The sequence below is a fragment of the Lycorma delicatula genome, chromosome 6 (genome assembly GCF_047948215.1).
Source record: "Lycorma delicatula isolate Av1 chromosome 6, ASM4794821v1, whole genome shotgun sequence".
NCBI classification, from domain to species: Eukaryota; Metazoa; Arthropoda; class Insecta; order Hemiptera; family Fulgoridae; genus Lycorma; species Lycorma delicatula.
Genome location: NC_134460.1, coordinates 141,800,971 through 141,823,368, shown reverse-complemented (window position 1 = coordinate 141,823,368; position 22,398 = coordinate 141,800,971). Strand labels below are relative to the sequence as shown.

Here is a 22,398-nt window from a genome sequence, read left to right as displayed (position 1 = left end):
CGAGTACATTATTGATAGCGAAGTAATACAACGCGTACCGCCAATATTCAGCGCGCAGGCTGGTAGTAGCCGCGATGTATTTCTCCTTCTTTTGGTAAGGCAAATTTTTTGCTTACATCTCGAGAACGATGAGTTTTTGAAAAAATCACAAGAAGCCGAAAGTATTTATTTTTTATCTTTTTATGGAATACAGTCATTTAAATTTTAAAAAAGCGTAATTTTTATATTTTGTCCCCCCTTTTTATAACACAAGAGCTTAATGTTACTATAAGATAGCCTATGTTACTTCCACCAAAGACCTGTTTCAACTCACAAGTTGTAATTGGTTGGATCAGTGAAGATACAGAATGGAACAAACAGACATACATAATTTAAATACATTACCATTCCACTCTATGGACGTAGTCGGGTAAAAATGATGCCCATAATGGTCGCGTAATTTTCGAGTATAATTAACTTTTTAATAATTTATTAGAGTTTTCTTCTTTGTCAGTTTTTTTCAATAATAGTTTAACATATTTTTGTATTTATGAAATTCTGTTAAACATTTTTATAGAAACAACATGTTTTGGGAAAAAAAAACAATTTTTTGTTAAATTTTTAAAGTATATTTCACCCGCTCAAAAAAACATCTCTAGGTATAATAAATAAATAGCTATTAAAAAAAAATTATTACACTCCACTTAATTATGTCATAAATATTTTTCTATTTTAGTGAAAAATTAATGAAAATCTATAATTTGAATATAATAATTATTATTAAGATTATACTTAAAACATAATTTTTTGTGTTAAAATCAAAATTAAAATAATATGACTTTTTTCACTTATTTGTTATATTAAGAAATTTTATTTACTGTTTTACGATTGAAACCAATATTCTATTCCAATCAATTACTATTTCCCATTTTATGAGTATAAGTTTTTCTTAATTAGTTAGTAGGTCTACATCAGCGTTTGAAAGAAAATAAATCACATTCGCTAAACTCAGCTCAAGAAAGAGAGGAGTTTGAATGAAAGTAAATGAAAGAAAGCGAATGTATAAATAAAAATATACCAGTCGTAGATACAGAACCAGTTATAAATATAAGAACAGTTTTATTAATAATAAAAAATTATATGAATAAAAGTACGTAAATTGCACATATACCCACAATAAGAATTTTAATATTCACAGTAAAAAGATTTTATATTTCCACTCATGACTGCATTCAACTGAAAGCAAAAGTAAAAATATTTAAATTTAAAATTATTTCCTCTTAATGGAATCATATTTTATTTTTACGGAAGCATTTTTTATTCAATTCTATAATTTATTCTGATCTAAAAAAGGGAATCAGTAATAACAGATATTACCAACAAGTATTATATTGAAAGCGAAAAAAATTATTAAATATTCTAAAGTAGTTTTTTGTATTAAAAATTAAATGAACAAACCTCTTTTTAAAACAAAAATATTTTATATTGAAAAGAAATAAAAGAAATATGAAAAATAATAAACGAAATAGCAAAAACTCTTTCGTTAACTAGTAAAACCAGTAACTAGTAAAACGGTAAGAAAAAAAGGTAAATTTATATAAAAATGAACAGAGAATAAAATAACTTAAGTAAATTATAAGATTAATTTCTCTTACATTTGGAATTGACATAAACATACGCTCTGCTTGTTTGGACTGCGTCCTTGAAATTACTAAAAAAGCTTAGCGCGGTACAACTCAATATTGTTAATTATAAACATTGTTTATAATTAGGTTTATTATCAACATTTTTGTTATCGCAGCTGACACTTAATTGTAAATAACACAACCATTTTTTACTTTTTAACAAAAATAAACTGCAAAATTATAGATTTATTTTTTTTAATTTTCAACAAAGGTTTCGTAGATTTCTTCTATTGATGAGGAAATGTATTTGATTCATACTTTTAATATACAAGTATAAGGGCGTCTCGGCTTTTCATCCGGAAGTCCCGAGTTCGAATCTCAATTAGGTATGACAATTTTCACTCGCTAAAAAAGTCATTTATCATTCATCTAGTAATTATAAGAGGGCGTAAGCCTGTTTTTACTATGTAAATAAATAAATACATTTATAATTAGCACTTTAAGAAGGTTTGGAGTAAAAGGAGATAATAACAATTTCGTCTATCGTTTCTACGAACTCACACAACTGTATTAGTGTAAGAAAGTGCACGAGGTCCTGCTCATCGATAGTATGAATATTATACATGGACATGTTCTCATGCCTGTCTACCTAATTGGTTTTCGGGTTCCATATGTAGGAATTAGACAATACCATTATTAATGTACAGTCAGCAAATTTAGGAAAACTTCTTTTTCTATGTAGATAACATATCTATTTGTATTAATATTTGTTTTGATGAATATATTCGATAACAGTAAAATAAAGTTTAAACATATATATATATTTTTTAAATGTTACATTGTTCTCTTACTATTATAATTAGATAAATCTGTCTTATTAATGAGCACAGATTTAAATGGAAAATGGAAATATATATATGTACATATATTTTTTTTGGGGGGGGGTTTTCAAGTATTTGGACTTAATGTACAACTAAAATATATTAATTGGTTGAATGGTTTATCAGTTGAAGTTTATAGTTGAATGTCAATCGCTCACTATTTGTTGCTTCGATGAAGATATCATTTACAAATTCACAAATTCCACAGCACGATGGTGTAAAAAAGAACGGTGGGCAAGGAGAGGAGAAAAAATAGATTACTAGAATATTTATATATTATAGAATATAGTAAATCATTTTTTTTTAAATTTGTTGATTATTTTATTTATTTGTCCTAAGTAGCATCTTTATGGGGATGATTTCTATATATAATTATTAGGTATATATAGTAACAATCCCAGGCGGTATCTATTTTTGGTCGGACGTTTTCTATATGATCGCTAATTTTTTGCTTTAATACCTCCGGAATATCATCAGAAATGATTATTTCGTTATTGCACCAGTTAAAAAAGATGTGCTTATATTTGTATTAACAAAATATAAAAAACTAGCAAAAATATCCATTTTTTTCTCTTATTTCCCTAGATCGATAACTCTTCATTTTAGAGAAAAGTCGACAAAGAAAAAAAGCACAGTTAATAAATTTTATTATTGATTGAAAATTTCAATACAATCAGTCTGACAGTTTTTGCACAATACGTTTTTAATCAAAATTTTTTAAAAAATGCAATTTTTTTAAATTGTGTAAAACCTGAAATAAAGTCTCTACGTACATGAAAATTTAATCACATATAAAAGAGCACTCAATCTTTCAAATGCATTTTGAAAAATTTAAATCGGTTAATTAGGAGAGCCTAGAGAAGTTTTCAAACACACTTGCAATTTTAACAAACAAGATTGTAATTTTTTTTTTAATCGATGTCTTGTAAGTTAAAAGTTAACTTATTGTACCAGCAAACACGAATTATTTCTAAATATCGGGAAGTATTAATTTATTGCTAATAATTTATTTAAAAAGTTGCACAACGGCGGTCAACTTTGATCGGTTTTATCTCCGGAAATAATTAACGAATTGAAATAATAATGCTATAAATAATTAACGTATATTATTGAAATGCTCTAGATGTGAGCTACAGCTTAAAAATATTGTCAAAATTAGTAGATCCAAAAAAACCAGATGGTTTAGTTAATCCAATTTACAAAAACAGAAATATGAAGCTTACAACGCATGTATAGAATAAATAGCAATAAAAAAGTTTTTAATTTTTTTTTACAAATATTTAAAAAATAATTAAATAAAATGGTAAAATATCTAAAAATAATCAAATTATTAAAAGCAATAAAACTATTTAAATATGAATTCTTATCGCGATTAATGTATGCTATAAATTAGGATTTACAGATTGATGAATAAGCAACTCCGGTGATTCATTAAGGCTTCAGTTTAGTTCTCTTCCCAATGGTTTCCCATATATCAAAATGTCAAACGAATTTATTTAGCTTTTATCGGGTTATTCTGCTCTATTCTCTAACTTCACCGTAGTTCATTTAGAATTTCTAAGTGGACTGAAATACTATCCATAAGAGAATAAAGACTGTTTAACCCATTAATTCTTCTTTTATATATATATTGCTGTACACTGTAATTATCTATTCATGAGTATTCAAATTTTATATCACACACTAAATTTCTATTGATGAATAAATTTTATCGAAAAATTAATTAAAAAAAAAAAAATTGTATATAGATAAGATTTGTCTACATCCTAAAATAAAATTACAGGTGTGAAAGTAAAAATATTTTATCAGTTTAGTATATAATAAAGTGATAATATATTATACGTAGTACAAAATATTGTTGAATCTTCCTCACATTTCCATTATGAATAACTTTTTTTAATCTAGTTCATTGATAAAATTACTAATTATTATTACTTATCCTTAACTACAACTATCATCAATTTACTTATTTTCTTATTAAAAAAAAAAAAAACTTTTGTTACATAATTTTTTTTTAATGCTTTTATTTACAGCCGCATCAACAATTACAGTCATTACAGAGTAAAATAATACTACATGATCGTAAATAACAAAAATAAACAATAAAGAAACAGGAACAATAAAGAATAAACAAAGACAAGCAACAAAAAACACAAACTAGAATACATAAATCAGACAAAAACAACTAAACTGTATTTTTCATTCCACTGTAGAAGAGGAATCGCAACAGACGTTTTATATCTTTTTTCTGGTTTAGTAAAAATTTCAAATCTGAATCCAGGTCTAAGTTTTGTCAGATGGTTCCAAAGATTGGACAATCAAAGAGCAGAAGGTTCACGGGCCATTTGACCTTCACGCCTCACAGATCTGCTGAGGAGAGCCAAATAGATGAGCGTGAGAAAGCCTGGTGTGTCCAATCCTTAGCCGAGTTAAGATGACTTGGTCTCTTGTGTTGCTCGGGAAAACATGTTTCTCGAGCACATTCTCTCGGATGTTACGTAATGCCTTGGAGAGACTCAACAGCCAGAACTTATTCCACTGAACACTCAATTTTATACGGACAGATTTCATGAAGTCTTTCTTACATGTCAATTGTACTCTGAGGCTATTTATTACCGCTCTCTTGGCATTCTCATCAGCCCGTTCGTTCCCGAGGATGCTACAATGGCCAGGGACCCATACCAATACCACAGTCTTATTTATCCTTGAAAGGATATCATAAATAATCTGGACGATGGATTCAAAACGCCTGCAACTCAAGCTCTCAAGTACACTCCTGAAGTCGATAATTACTAGGAAGCTGTCATCACTACGTGTTTTGATAACGTTCAAGGGGAAATAAATTGCATAGGCCTCGCAAAAGAAAACGCAGAGGAACAGGCATTAAGCTTTCATAATATTTCGGTGTCCGGGAGTACAATAGAACATCCACTTCCGTCGACCGACACAGAGCCGCTGTATAGATGAGAGTTTACCCATTCTACTTCTAAGCCATTTTGTTAAATTGTTCTCTAGCAGACTGAAATTGTGGGTCCCGCTTACGACTTTCAGATGATAAGTATTCGATCTCTAGAGATGTGCGAACCAAGGAGCGCCGCATTCTATTTCCTTTCCAACAATCTTCGGAGCAGGCGGATCTAGTTTTAAGAGATAGCAAAGCAGCCTGAGGCTGAAAGACTGCCGTAAGGACGTCCTTCCTCAAGTAGTGAAGTGCGAGCATGCCTGATCATGTGCCGTGAGCAGTTGATTGCGTGTTTGATAGTCTGATATTTCATTCTGTAATGCAATGGGAGTACATCGGATTCCACCAATAAGCTTGGTATAGGGGATGTGGCGAACGCCTCTATTGACATGTAAATGCAGATGTTGTGCAAGGGGTCAAGTATGCCCTTAATCATATAATACAGACCCGTATTCTAGCTTCAAAAGAACAATGCTTCTGTACGTATTCAGGATGATGGATTTATCCGCACCCCAGTTGCAAGATGAAATGAGTTTAAGAACATTCTTTCTACTTCGACATCCAGCCTTGGTATACTTAATGTGAGTCAAAAAGGTCAGTTTCTCATCAAAAGTCACACCAAGGAACCTAATCTCGTTTGGACCCTTTATCTCGTCTTCACCTAAGTCCATATATTTTTATCCTACTGGTTGCCTAGCGAAAACAACAAATTTAGACTTGGTTACCGATAATTTGAAATCAGTACATTGTGTCCATCTGTGCACCGAGTTCAACGAATTCTGCATTATTTCCCTGGTAGTTCCAATTTTCTTATCTCTGCAGATGATAGTGATATTATCGGAGAAGATATTTCTTAACTGGCAGAGTGATCACATCAGCTACCTCATTAATAGCCACCAAGAAGAGCATTACCCTTAGGACAGATCCCTGTGGGACATTCAATTTCAAAGTACTCCATTAGCTCTAACACGGACTGTCCGTTTACCCAGAAAATTAGCTATAAAGCGCAACATATTTCCCGTTATCGTTCAAGGTAACAATTATCCTCTTCCTCCAAGCCATTTCATAAGCCTTTTCTATGCCGAAAGTCACAGCAAGGAGATGCTCCTTGGAGGCGAATGTATCACACACAACCGTCTGTATAGATGTGGTCCATGGGTGATATAGGTGGTCCATGGAAGATTTTTTTTCTCTGAATCTGTATTGGTATTGGGAGAATTTAATTCTCTCAGATGCCATTTCAGTTTGTTATTTATCATCTTCTCCATCACCTTGCAAAGAGTGCATGTTAAAGCAATCGGACAGTAACTCTCTGCTGAAGTAATGTCTCGATTGAGCTTAGCCATAGGGATGACTACAGCCTCCCTCCAGACGTCCGGAAACACTCCTTCTTCCAAGATAGTGTTGAACAGGTGTAGAAGGTGCTGACACTCATTACAGAGTTCCCGTATGAAGATATATAGTATTCCATCAGGTCTAGGACTAGAAGACATGCAAGTACATCTCACTCAAGGTGAGAGGGACGTTCAGATCTTGGTTGATGCTATTATTCCGTCGAAGTATGTTCTGTAAACTGAATCTTTCTGACCTGCCGTTTTTAGTCCCGAGAAAATTGTCATCAAGGTTTGAGTCACTTGAGTTCCGTGAAAACCTGTCACCCAGAATATTCGCAATGTCGTAAAGGTTGTGAATTACGTGACCATCCTCAACCGGATCCTGTAGATGATTAGTCTTACAGGTTCCTTTGATTTTGTTGATCTTGTTCCATACCTCACTCGTAAGAGACTGTCTATTAAACAAGGCTAGGAAATTTCACCACGCTAGACGTTTACTTTAGCTTTCTGCTTTCTATTTTCTAGCTTTCGAGCGTCGTTTTTTTGTTTGTATTCTATAAAGATTGCTTCATTCCGATGCCGTTTGTATCTATTGAAGCATTTTTGACGCCTGCATCGCTAATTTGCATTCATCGTTTCACCAAGGAATACGTTTCTTACCAATGAATCCAGACGTTTTGGGTATACTGAGTTCAGCATCACAAGATCCGCAAAGTTCTTAACGTATTCATTTATTTGAGCCTCGTCACCTATCAAATGTAAATCTCCAACTCTTCAGCAACTAGTTCCTTACATCTATCAGTTAGCGTGCTTCTGTAGCCATCTAGGGTTCACTCTTCTTGGAATACCGGTTACTTTACGGTATTTGATCGCTATTTCAATGTGGAAGTTGTCACTGCCTTATAGTTGCTGTAGGACTTCCCATTCGTAGAAATTGGCTGAGGAGGCGTCACAAATGGTTAGTGTAGCTTATTATTATTTATTATTAAAGGTTGGAAAACCGGTCACTGAAATCCAGTGGTCTATCTATACTCCTTAGAGACGCTCCTAGGCTGCACGTGTTTTATTGCAGGCTGCAATTTTTCGCTACATGCTCTGATTGTTTTCAGAGGAAGCAGGATACAGTATCGGCTGAAAAATATATCCAGTACTGTGAATCATCGTAGGTTAGGTTCATGGTGCTTGGTAACTTTGTAAGATCTTCAGGGTGTACGTATACCTGGCGACGAAAAATAGGACATGTTCGTATTCTGGTTCCGGAACAACAACACGCATGGAGATTATAGTCGACGCAAGGCAGATGTCAGAACACTTAAGTTCTTCCTCTAATACCTCGTTCGGGATAACTGGGCACACATTACAGAGGACTACTCTTTTGAATTTAGTCAACAAAGGGCAAATCTCCAGGAGTTGGTTCTCAACATTTATTATGTTTATCGGTAATTGATCACTATTCGCCAGGTAGATACACATCCGGTTCATAGAGATCTTAGATGCATACAAGATATTCTTGGGAGTAACTACTTTACCGATGGCCACGATATATGAACTAATCGGAATATCTCCTATGGCATCCAGTACGATGGCTTGAGTTTTACTACAGTAAGTCAGTTTCTGGGCTACGGTGACGTAACTTCCCGGTCTCTTCGTCTCCCCAGTAAGACGTATGTTATTCCCTGAACGGTCAGCTTCATTCAATGCTTCACCATGATTACTCCGGATTGCTTGTAGTTCGTTTCTGTCGGGCATCTTCTCACATAGATTTTTACAAATCGTATCTTTGTCGGTCACTCGTAACTATTCCCCTGTTCTCAGAAGAAGCAGCAGAGTCGACTTCTTTGTTTATGACGATCAGCTGGGCCGAGCGTCGAAATAGTTGAAGTTAGAAGGTTATATGGGGTTATCTAGTCGCGTTACCTCAGTTACATAATATTAATGCCCAACGGACTATTTTAAATATTATCTAGAATAAACCAGCTCCAAGGGTGATTTAAACACAAATAAATCCCTTATTAAAGTCATAAATTAAAAAAACTTTTAGCTTTTAAAACACAAAATACAATCTTCTATTATGAAAAATAATCTTTTAGTTCATTGTGGGTTGTATTCCATTTATTAAATTTTATTTACATCTTATTATTCCTACAAAGCAGGGATTGGTTGGAATTTACTTGCTAATGTATAAATATTAATTTTATATCTTATCTTGAAAAGTTTTATTTAAACGTTATGATTGGTTAAGAAACAGGGAGTATAATTGGTTGGAATTTACTGCCTAATCATTTGTCCCTTATTTTTCGAGTTGTGATTGGTGTAAATAGTGACTTCTTGATTGGTGAATCGCATTTGTACTTGTGATTGGTTAGGAAAATGCAGTATTCTGTTTCGTTAGTTACTGAATTAGGGAGACGATAAAACTTTCGTGTAATTAGTGATATGCTTGGATGAATGTGTTTTGTCATTGACTTAAATGAGGAGCCTAGCCTCTTTCCATCATTTATCTTAATGATCTTGTTTTATTACTATTTGTTTTTCTTTGTTTAATGTTTCATGTTGCTATAAATTTTTTTGTTTTTATTTTTATACGTTTGTATACCACTGTAACCATGTGGTCTTATTCACTACAAGTTTTCGAGTGGCTTTATGTATATTTGCTTTGTATATCTAAGTTAAACTACTGAATTTACGATTGTTTTTAAAAAAAAATTATTTTTAAAAAACATTTAATATTATACAATTTTTTTTTGATATGCACTAAATACTAATGATATAATATAATTATTATTACATATTCATTGCAATAATTAATGTAAGTTATGCGTACATACTAACTTGAATAGGACGATATAAATCGAACGAGTAGTGTACAGAATATGTTAAGTATACATGTTAATGAAATGAGTTCCTCTCAAATACTAAAGAAATAGTTAATTTCAAAAGACTAAGATTGCAGCTGCAATACACTCCTGAGCGTAATGATTTCCTGGAATACCTGATATCCAAGCGCTCATAGCAATTATCTATGATTTGTCAGCTATTTACTAACTTGTGTATATGTATGTATACAGGTGCTCTATTATATATCTATGTATACGTACGTTTTATTGAGTGTATTCGTTGAAAACCCTCATCACATATACTCATCACGATTTACTTGTGGTTCCTAATTTGGAACCGATTACAAATAATCAAACTGTGAGGTCAAGAAAATAAATAAATAGTCGATTCTCTTAGAAATATATGTTATGAAATTAAAATTTTTTTCTACTAACAATTATTTTTATGTACTACTAATTATTATTTTTCATTACAAGTTTTAAGCATGAAATAAGAGGAAAAAACACTTTCCCAATGCAATGGGTTCTCTTAGAACCTTTGATTAATTTTTTTTCTTGAAGGGTGTTGGATTAATAAAATTTAATATACTAAATGATTTATGCTCTCAAAGTTCTCGAACAGAAGAATTTTATAATTCTTTATTACCTAATTTCATGTTTAATTGAATGAACAAGCGCATTAAATTGAATTTAAATGTTCGTCTTATATATATGCCCATATTGTTGGTTTCAACTGACATTATTGCCTCAAACCTGTCAATTTGGAACTGAAGAAGGAAAATTTATAAATAATTTAGATAGTAGGTTATCAAATTTAAAATACGATAACATTGTATTATATATTAGTACAAAATAATTTTAAAATTAGATTTTAAAACCTATAAGGCTTTAAATCATTCATCTTATCTAACGTCACAATCATCATTATTGAATAATCATTATAATATTTATGTACACAATATTTTAACGTAAATACATTGTATATTCGAGAATATTGCTTAAAACATATATTAGATATACAAAAATTGGTGGTGATGGGTAATAGAAATAAGAATTATCAGCTTTCACGCCTGAATAAACGTCTCTAATCATCTCAAAAACTTATCATTGTATAAATATTTATACGCAAGGCTACACATTTTATATTCATGGTATGTACATGTAGCACGTAAACGTGTGGGTTTGCATATGCGCATGAATTTGGAATAAATCTGAACAAAGGTTCACTATACATTCCAACAGTTATTTCTTTTAAAAGAAACACCACTTTTGCTTCAGTGATCACAACTCATCGTTTTAACGTTTGTAAACATAAAAAGTAAATAAAACTATGCGTATTAAAAGGAGTTTTTTTAATATTAAATGCTTTACCCGGTAAAAAATCAATAAAAATCTGTAACTTTATTTTTTGTGGAAATGTTTTTAGGAGATTTTTGTAGCCACGTTATTAAACTTCTATTATTTTTATTATGGTACTTCATTTGAAAAAAAACGATAAATTAAAAAATTGAGAATATTAAAAGAAGCTCATTGTCAAAGATAAAATTTCACTGCAATTCACAGCCTGTTAAACAGATTTATTACTCGTAGGTAGATTTCAAAATATTTTAATAGTTGTGATGCGATAAGTCTAACATCGTACCAAATTTTTCCAGGAAGAATACCTTTTTTCCAGGTATAATGAACTAGCTCATATATCTACCATATTACATTTTTTATTTGAAAAAAGCAAACGTTATGTCAGGATTACTAAGTAAAGTAAAGAAGCAAAGTAGTTTTCAATTTGGATTTAATGAAAAACAAACAGGAAAATGTTATATACAGCAATTACAGTAAATCGGCAACTTCAATGAGCCTTTTATTAGTGGGATCATACGAATTTCGATATTGGTTATGATTGAATACCAACTTATACCGTAGTACATTTAATTATACATATTTGAATAAAATCGTTTAATCCACTGTATCTATCATACTTACATTACATATTCAACAAATTATATCAAATAATTTGCCCATCGTCAATTAATTTTTCCAATATAAATGAGCTAGATTTCAAATAGGATTTAGGATTTACATTAATAACACACCATGATTACGTTAATTATCAGGATAAATTAAATAAATGCTTTTAAAACCTTTTTAAAATGAAAGTTAAATACATATTTTAAAATTTAAATAGAACAGAAAACGTACGTTTATTAATTATCAAAAATATTATAATCATTTCTTAGAACGATAATGTTTTATATCCAAAAGATAAATCCAAGTTATTTGGTCAACTTCAGGAGAAATAACAATTAATTTTTATTGTAAAAAGTTTTTAATTCATTTTTATAATTGACTAAACAAGTGAAATAGTCTGTATTTTGTGTATATCATAGAAAAAAAAACCTATAAAGTTTTTTTTTTGGAGGAGAAAGACAATTTATGTATTTTAACTGCTCAACTCGGAATCGTTGATCAGTAAAGCACTGTTTCCGTCTGGGATAAAACACCGCAATCTTTTAAGGGTTGGTAAGCGGAGAGGAAGCCGGTTAAAATATGGATGCATTTAAATATTCAAATGCTTGGTTTAGGCCTTGCATATTTCTGTAAGTGCGATTGTTTGTTACTTTCTGGAACAACAATGACAAATGGGGAAAAACACCATCAAAATAAACCGTTTTTGTCTCACAAATTCTGTATTAAAAAAACTGAGAATTAATAAATTGGTTGAGTGAGACTTTTGATAAAGTTACCTGTTAATTACTGGGAATAATTTAATTCGTAAATTAATTGAAACTTACATAGAACTAGAATAATTATAAATTATAACATTATAAACATTAGAAACATAATAAATAATTATAATACGTCATATAATGAAATATTAATCATCTAAATATTTTTTTTAAAAACTTGTATTTGGACATAAAAAAACTGTATTCTTAAATAGTATTTGAATGTTATAATATATTCGAATCGTAGAATAAATATAAAAAAGTAACATTTATGATCACGGACACAAAATAACGCATACTTAAAGGCAAAAAAGTATATTTTTTATCCTTTTCTGCAATGTCTATAATTTCTTTATTTAGCACGTTTTGACAACTCTTACGTTTTCATCAATCATAAACCCCGTTTATCAAACCATTTTCTCTTTTTCCGTTTTGTCCATACGTCGTCTCTGACGTCATATTATGAAGTTCCATTTCACTGCATCTTTATAAACAACTTTCAGTATCAATAGGTCAAAATTTTGAATCCCACATATTAGTTTTAAATATTCATATTCAACATATGCAATTATTACTAATATTCTTATCAGTTTTATTATATACATTTTAAAACTAACATTTTTGAATATTATGCGCACAGAGTGATTCAAGAAGAATGTAACAAAATTCCAGGAAATGATCTACTGGTGAAAATAAACAAGGACTTTCATATAAACATAGGTTCGGAAACGCCTCGTTTCCGAATGACTGTTTTATATATATATATATTTGTGTGTGTGTGCGCGCGCGCCTCTCACTCACTCAGTCACACTCTCATTCCCCCTTCCCCATCACTCTGTCTGTCAGTCTCTCTCTCTCTCTCTCTCGCTCCCTCTCTCTCTCTCTCTCGGGGCAAAATAATAAGCAAAAAGTAATGATATAAGCATTACTTTTACTCGCTTCATTGAACTAATTATAAAGTTAAAAAATTTTACAGATATTGTTTTTAGCATTTTAAGGTTGTTAGGTTTCCACATACTGCATTATATTTTACTGAACTATTAGATAACATTAATTAATCAGATTACTATTGCAATGTAATTAAGTAATTCTTGAATATGGTACAGTATATATATTTTTTTTTTCTCTACGCAAAATAGGTTACGTCCTATTACAATCAATCTATGAGTGATAAAGTTTGTAGCTAAATGTGTTGTGTGTGTGTGTGTGTGTGTGTGTGTGTGTGCGTGTGTGTGTGTGTGTGTGTGTGTGTGTGGGTTATGGGTGTCTATGTATACATTGAAAGTTTGTATTATAAAACATGTTTTCTAAAGAGCAAAATTGAACTTATAAATTGAGTTAGCATTATTTATGCATTAATTAATAGTTGAAAATAGTAACCAGGTAGGTCAACAGACTGAATATTAAAACAACGTTAACTAATATTTAATGAGTTTCTGCTAAAAATATCATATAATCTTTAACAGATATTATCATATATTTATTCCATTATCCAATATATTTATGCAATTTTTTTAAATCGATCGCTTGTAATTTAATCATATTTTTAAAAAGATTTCTGCTAGTTATTATTTATGTTAAATTTTATGAAAATTGAGTGCTTTTGAGTGGTTTCAGGTATATTTTGAAAGTGTTGGTGTGTATGTTAAGTATAAGTGGTGCGTTCAAACAAGCTATTAAAACTGCACCAATAATTTTTTATAATTATCGTAAACTCCACAAAATCATAAACTACTTTCTGTAATCCTTTACTCCTTTGAAATTTTCATAACGGCATCAATCGTGCTTGTTCCTTCAACCACTTAAATTTCTTGGTATGCATTAAAACTGTGATTTAATAAAACTAGTTTAATGAACTTCTCAGTAATTATACGATTATAATGATTGTTTTTAGGATAAAAGGAAAACCAAATATCTCTGTTGGAAAGAGAGGAACCTAATTAATGAGCTGTACTACAACCAGAGAATAAGTTTGAGGGTAGGAGACGAAATTACAGAAATAATAGGGATTGAAAGGGGAATAGAATAGGGATGCTGCATATCACCATTGTTTAGTATATTTCTGGAAGAAATTATTAAATGCTGTCTGAAAAGGAAAAGAGAAATAAAGATCGGGAGAAGAAGAATAGAATGTATACGTTTTGCTGATGACGTAGCGGTAGTGGCGGAGAGTTCAAGTAAACTAAATGAAATGCTGATGGATCCTACTCTGGGGGTTTGTGGCGGACGCAAAGTAAGATCCGACCGGCGGGCCGAGACGTGGAGACCTATTTCAGTAAAGGACACTCCCCTGGGCTGTGTAATACTTAACTGCAGAAGACAAAATATATGATATCAGTGGAAAAGAGAAGAGGATTTAGATTAAGATACGAAACGATGTTTTAGAGCAGATGAAAAAATTTCAGGGAGCTTTGCAACTGATGACCTGAGTTACACAATAGAAATTAAAACAATAGTATCAAGAAGTAAGCAGGCATTTAATAAGAAAGGAAGACTGCTGTGTGTAAAGTTAAACTTAGCTTTAAAGAAGAAATTAATGGAATATTTTATTTCGAGTACGATGCTCTATGGAGCTGAAACATGAACGACGAGAAAAGCAGAAAGAAAGCGAACAGAAGGCTATTGAGATGTAGGTCTGGTGCAGAATGATAAATGTCAGCTGGCGTGATAAATGAAGAAGTATTAAAGGGAATCGGAAAGAACTGGAAAATGCTAAATGTGACTGAATATAGGAAAAGGAACTGGCTAGCACATTGTATGAGAAAAAAGTGTTTATTAGCAGATGCGACAGAAGGCTTTGTGAATTGTTGGAAAGAAAGAGGAAGAAATAGATTTCAAAAGATGGATAGGATTATTGAAAAGGGAAAATATGCGGGAAAAAAGGGTTTAGCAAAGGACAGAACAAGGTGGAGAGCAGCAGCCGTGACAAGATCTGTCCTAATTGCAGAACATTATGAATAAGTAAAGGAATCGTCATCTTTAAAATTTATGTTAAAAAGTATATTGTGTTTAAAAAAAAATACAAATAGAAGTCGATGCGAAAATTTGTAAAAATAATTTACATTACAATTGTTGGAAATTGAAAAACAAATTCCAAAAGTATTCGGATGATTTATTTTGTGACCATTAACGTAGTTTTTACATAACTTTCGAATATCCGGCTTTTTTACAGATTTTTTTTTAAAAAGGATAGAAATTTTAACTTAATACCTCAACTTAAACAATAATTTAATTATGATTTATTTATATAATATTGTAACAAGACTGATATAACGGACGTGGGTTACGGATTTCTACCAATTAAGAAGAAAGTTGTAGAAAATATAATAATGGAAGAATTCAGAAAGGGGCTAAAAGAAAAACCCTTTTAGTAGTCCGTTTAACAATCCTCTTTTGTATTACTGAAAAACAGAAATACCTAAAAAGTTGTTCCTTGATAAGAGTTACCGGACTCAGGTTTGTAATTTCATGGGAAAATGTGAAGGAGGGCGATATTCTTACGCTTCTAGTTGGATCCGATCCTGCAGGTAAAGAGGGTAGGAGTAAAAATACTCTGGGGAAGACCAGTTGAAATTAGCCTAAGCGAGATGCTATGATGTGAGTCTGCGAGAAGAGTTCTTCAAGGTGTTAGTCAGCGACAGTATTCTGCGAGGTCAGTGAAGGAGCGAATTTCTAGTGAATTAACTTCGAAGCGATTAGGGTGACGTTACAAGTAATTCCAGTACATGAAAATAAGAAATGGTTCGGTGAATTACTGTTAAGACTATAAATGGAAGAGATAATGCGTTATCAACTACCCTAACAATTTCATTCATAAATTGTTAGGGTAGTTTTATTTGGAAACAGCAAAGGTATTTGCAGTTAAAGAACTTTATACTTGTCTTTTCTATTGTACTATTGTTATTAATACAAGACTAGTGGTTAACAGTGTTAAGACTAGTGGTCATTCTAATTTCTTTTAGTCAATGAAACTGAATCATATTTAACTACCTGTAAATAAATCCTGACGATTACTTTAAATTCTGTTTTGCATGTAATCAGTTTTTTATTATTATTATTACTTACATTTATTATTATCATTGTTGTGGTTGTGATTACTATGATTATTATTATTATTATTGTTTGCTGTTGTCATTATTATTATTATTATTATTCTGATTATTATTGTGGTTGTAATTAATATTTTATTATTTGTTTTATTATTGCCGTTTACTTTTATGTGTACAACTGTCATTATTATAATTATTGATTTGTTTTGTTTTACTTATATTTTTAAACTAATAAATTGTAATTATATAAACATTCTTAATTGTCAATCTCTCAATATCCTGATCGATGGTGTTCACCTGAATGGTGAATATCCTGATCACGCCGCGAACACGCAACAATATCTTCATCATTATATGGTTTTTTGTCCTTAAAGACATTCTGTGCATCATGTCCGTCATTATTTTCGTGTATTTTCAGTTTCTTATACTATTCTCTGATAATATATCGTTTATTAAAATTGTGATTTGGAATTTTTCGAAAGGAACATTTTTAATGAAAAAAAGGATACTTTTGGTATTTTTAATTGTTAACTAAGAAACAAATTTCCCTAATATAAATTCCATGATATGTTATAAAACTATAAAAATGTAAAAAAACAACAAATTTTATAAATTACTGACTTGAAAATTAAGATTAATATATAAATAAATACAAAATAAACAAGCTGAAGTTTTTAAAGTAGAAATAAATTAGTAATGAACGTATTATGTAATATTAGAAGGAAATATAGATTCCTTTAGCAAAGTATTATTCTGTAAATTAACGGGATTTATTACAACTTTTTTAAAAGCGATTATTTTCTTTTTTATCCCATCATTACAAAGGATTTTATATCTATTTTTAACGAATCAGAAATATCCAAAAATACTCGATCTGTCCTTTAAAAAAGAACGTTTTTAAAGTCTTAATTAGAAATAACAAGGTGTTTGCTTATATTTTTTAACTTAAGCTATAAAAACAATATAGCTAAAACTTATACTAATTTGCCTCTTAAATTCTAACAATATGATATTTAAGTATAGATACAGCTTTATTCCGCATGTCTGAGAGGTATATGGAGGGGAGAAAGAAATGGATTTCTTAAAAAAAAACAACAAAAAAATGCATTATGGTGAGTTTTTAATTTTCGTCCGCCATATTGAATTAAACTTAATTTGTTTTAAATAGGAAGGTGGACATATGATTTCGATTTATAATTTTACAAGAAAAACAATGGCGAAACCCGTTTTTCTGTTAATGCCTTATCAGGTTTTAAAAGTTGTAATGACGGATAAATGGTGTTAACAATAAAACGAGGTAAAACGTCCTGCGTGAACAATTTTATTGCATTTTACATTCATAATACATACAATAACGAACTTAATGAAATAATATTGATAATAATAGACAATAACTAATAATTAACAACACAATAAATTGAACGGCTGCATTAACTGATATTTCATATTTAAAATTAACTTCCAGTGTTAATATCTGCTGATATTTGTTACTTATCGTAAATGAAATTAATCAGCTGGAAATTCTTACTTAAAAAATCTATTACAAATTTAGTTGAGTAAATCATGTGTTAATTTACAACAATGCAGTTTGTATTATGTTGAAAAAATTAACTTATTAACTCCTCATTTCATCTTTTTACTTCATCACATTTGTAATTGTAAAATTTAATAGTACTGGTAAAAATTATGTTGTAGGCCTAGCAGTTCAAAAGTTTTTTTGGTGAAAGTTATTATTAGTTTCTAAAGAAATTTATTGTTAGTTACCTCGTTCATTTATTTAGTTTTATTAATTATTAAATGTTCAAATGATAGTGTCTTCTTTAAGTGAAACGAAAAGAGTAACTCTATTGATGATGTACGGGTACGGTAACAGAGTACGGCCTTTACAAGAAGTACGTGATTTATTTAATGATAGAATTCCAAACAGAGAACTAATCAGTAAACCGACTGTGAACAAGAAAATATAGCGATTTGAAGAAACCGGTACTGTAAAGAATCGCCTTCACACCGGTTGACCAAGAATTGTCACAATTGATGAAAAGTCATTAGATATATTGCATAGCTTTGTTGAAGACCCTCGTTCATCGATTCGGAAAGCTGTTGTCCAACATGACATCAGTTATTTTTCAGTTCAAACAATTCTTAAAACAAATAAATTTTACCTTTACAAGCTACACCAGATGCAAGAACTTTTAGAAGATAACGCTGAGTTAAGTATTGTGATAATATAATGCAAAAACTAGACACAGATGCAAGTTTTTCTAATAAAATAATATTTTTACTAATGAAACGAATTTTACGTTAAATGGCCATGCGCGTAAACAAAACTGTTCAATGTGGAGTGATAATAATCCCAGATAGATGTTGGAAGCTCATTCAAAGCACCCTCAGAAAGTGAACATTTGGGCTGGATTCATTGGTCATTATATTGCAAGGCCTTTTATTTTAGAACTTGTTAGCCGATAGAATTTTACCAAATATCCAGGAAATTATTGGAGAAGAATTAAATAATAACGTATGATTTCAGCAAGATAGTTCACCACCTCATTATTATCTAAGGGCAAGGAAAATTTTAAATTTCCAAATCGCTGGATACGTCTTAGAGGAGCCATAGAATGGCCTGCTAGGTCTTCCGACCTGTCACCTATGGATTACTTTTTTGGGGGTACCTGAAAAATAATGTTTACAAAACAAAATCTTTAGACAATGACGAATTGGAAAGAAAATTAATTGACTCAACTCGTGTACCATCAAACGTGATACAAGTTATAAACGGATATTACATGAGGTTAGTACACTGCCAAGCTGTAGAGGGGGAAGCTTTTTGAACATTTATTGTAAAATAGTATGCTTTCAAAATTTATTTTCATTAGTAATTTACGATAGAATATATTTATTTCAAATTCTAAAATAAAGATTATAATATTTCAAGTAAATAATATCAGTTGATATAGCCGTTTAAATTATTGCTGTGTTGTTAACAATTAGTTATGGTTTATTATTATCAATATTATAGCACTGTTTAAAGTTCGTTATTGCATGCATTCAGAATATAAAATGCAATAACATTGTTCATGCAACGCGTTTTTACTTTGTTTTATTGTAAACACGATATTTCTGTCATTGCATCTTGTGACTGCGTATAACTGGATAACGAAGGCATTAACAGAAAAACAGATTTCACCATTGTTTTTCTAGTAAAATTTTAAATCGAAATCATGTGTCTACCTACCATTTAAAAAAAAATTAAGTTTGATTCAAATGGCGGGACCAAGATGGCGAACAAAAATTAAAAACCCAGCATAATGCAGATTTTTTTTAATTATGTAAAACTTAACTTCTTTCCGCCTCCAAATATCTCTCAGATATGCAGTAAAATGTTGTTTCCATAATTAAATATCACTCTGGTAATAAGAATATGTACAAACATTATGATTAATTTTTTTTATCGATCTAATAAAAAATTGTTATTTTTTATTTTTAAGTCCTTTTTTAAGTCCTACGGATAAAAAGAATGGTTCGATGTGTTTTCAATATAAAATAATCATACAGTTTTTCGTGATTTAAAAGAAATAAAATTACTAGTAGTTTCTGTATGAAATTAAAAAAAAAAAAAATTAATTTTAGAAAAGAAAAATAATTGTTTTTTTTTCAAAATCGTTGCATCGCTACTCTGTATCTATAGTTATTCGTTGGGAAAAATCAACATATTTTAAAAATTATTACAATATTTTGAATAAGCTTTTATAATTTCGATTTTACTGCAATAAGAATATAAATAAACTAGTATTACAAGATTAAATTACTAGAAGAAGATAATACATGAGAAATCATAGTAGTTATATTGAATGCCTTTAGCTTTAATATTTTATAAGTTAATTAAATATTCTCTACAATACTGTAGAGTTTTGTTCGAGAAGAAAACAATAGAAGTCAGAACTGGAATAGAGATGATGAAAATTTTAAGAGTGACTTCTTTAACAAGATAAAACAAAGATTTTCGTTGGTTAAAATAATTTTAATGTTAAAAATGGAAATAAGTTATTAATTATTTAATAGTTTTAAGTAAATGATTAATTTAAAATTATGAATTATAAAAGATTATTAAGTATTTTTTGAATGTTCTGGAACAGTAAATTTCGCATAAATGTATAATAATTTATATTAGTTATAGCTCTAAGAAATTACTCGTAGTTACTGAACTTTTGAATCTATACGGATGAGTTTGATAGTTTTTATCCAAAAACCTTTATACTCGTATATTTGAATGTATATTTTATAACCTAAATATATAACAGTAAAGATTTAAATCCTTGTAAAAATGGCAAGAAGATAAATTTAAAAACAAGTGTGGTTTTCATTTCTAGAATAACAGCTTAGTAAACGATAAAAAAAACTATAAATAGTTAATATGTGGTTAAGGATGGAAAAATGCAAGGGTATTCTTTTGGATAACTTGATAAAGAAAATTACTCAAAAGATATTTGGTATTTTGAAAAAAAAACCAAAAATATTTTTATATTTTAATCCGTCAAAATTAAAGGTAAACATAAAAGAATATGATACCAATCTCATAAACCGTTCGGATATTAAAAATAAACAAAGAGTGTTTTGAAAAGAAATGTTTTTAATTGCTTATATTTGATTGCAATTTTATTGAACAGCGCGATCGATTAAAATAAGCTTTCTTTACAAGTTTATAAAATATTTTTATATATTATGGAATGATCACAGCACTTTTCAGTATTAGTTCATGTATGCCTACTATCTTTTGCCATTTTATCAGAAATCGTTACACGGTCTGGATGATTTTTTTTTCTTTGCTCAATAACAATTATAATTACAATCGGCTCTTCTGCGGAGCCATAAGTAAGTTTCCTGACAAAAGCACGTGATAAGAAGGTCCTTAAGGAACCCCCAAAATAAACAATACACAATAAATAGTTGCAAGTAAACTTAAAAAGTCAAATATGAAATTTCAAGCTCAGTCATAAATCACAAACCATTAATTTCAGCACCATATAGTCCAAAAAACAAACATTAATAACAAATAAAAAATAAAAAGAAAGAGAAAGAGAAGTAATGGATGATTTTTCACAGACTTTTCTTCTATGTTGTATAGACGTATAGCCGATAAATAAGAATTGATTAACATTTCAATTAAAAGGAAACTTACCTATTTATTAGTTCATTTACTATGTATAAAGGGTCATACTTACTAAAAAGGTCTTTTTAGTCTTCTTACTAAAGAAGACGGACTTTTCGTTTCCAACGACCTCGTTATTTTGCAGTCAGAAAAGCATTGATTTTCCGACTGCGTTTGCATGTTGTAATGCGTTTCCAACGCATTACATACATTCGAGTAACGAGTAGACCGTACCCACAAGCAACAAGTTTTAATTACTGTGACTCACTGTAACCTCAAATTGAAGTTATTTTGTCTGTTTTTGACCTTAAACTGAGCGTAAGTCAAGAACAACTCCACCAGTTTTCATCAAATATTTACATGCACAACATCAAATAAACTGCTACGTAATATCTAAATTTTAACAAAATCGATCTGAGTAGTTATCGAGATTTTCGAGCCACAAAACTTTATGCATAGGCCTATATGTATATACTAACATCCCCGTCGCGGCTTCACCCGTGCTATATGGTTATCTGCGCTTCCCGTCACAGTAAGAATGAGCAAAAACGAGGAAAAGAGAAAGCCCCTTTCCGTCTAGTCAAGGAGCGCTCCCCCTAGACTTCTCTGAATTCATTTAACTCAGGCTAGTGAGAATAATACAGATAAATAAAAATTGAAGCTTGTTCAATCTATAAAAACCACAGTACTGTAATCTCTTCAGAGTAACCGTTGGTTAAGCACAGGACCCACTAATTATTTTTTTTAGATTTCTTGTCGCGGCTTCGATTGCGAAATACATAATAAGAATTACAAACATAAATTACCATTATAGTGTTACCAAATCTCATAAAGATTAATTCAATAGTGGTAACATAAAACG

General features: G+C 30.3%; 1 protein-coding gene across 6 annotated transcripts in view; it reads right to left on the bottom strand.

Moving 5' to 3' along the window:
• Ac76E (adenylate cyclase type 2 Ac76E) overlaps positions 1-22,398 on the bottom strand; it is a 778,210-nt gene that overhangs the window by 329,247 nt on the left and 426,565 nt on the right. The gene's annotated exons all lie outside the window — the stretch shown is intronic.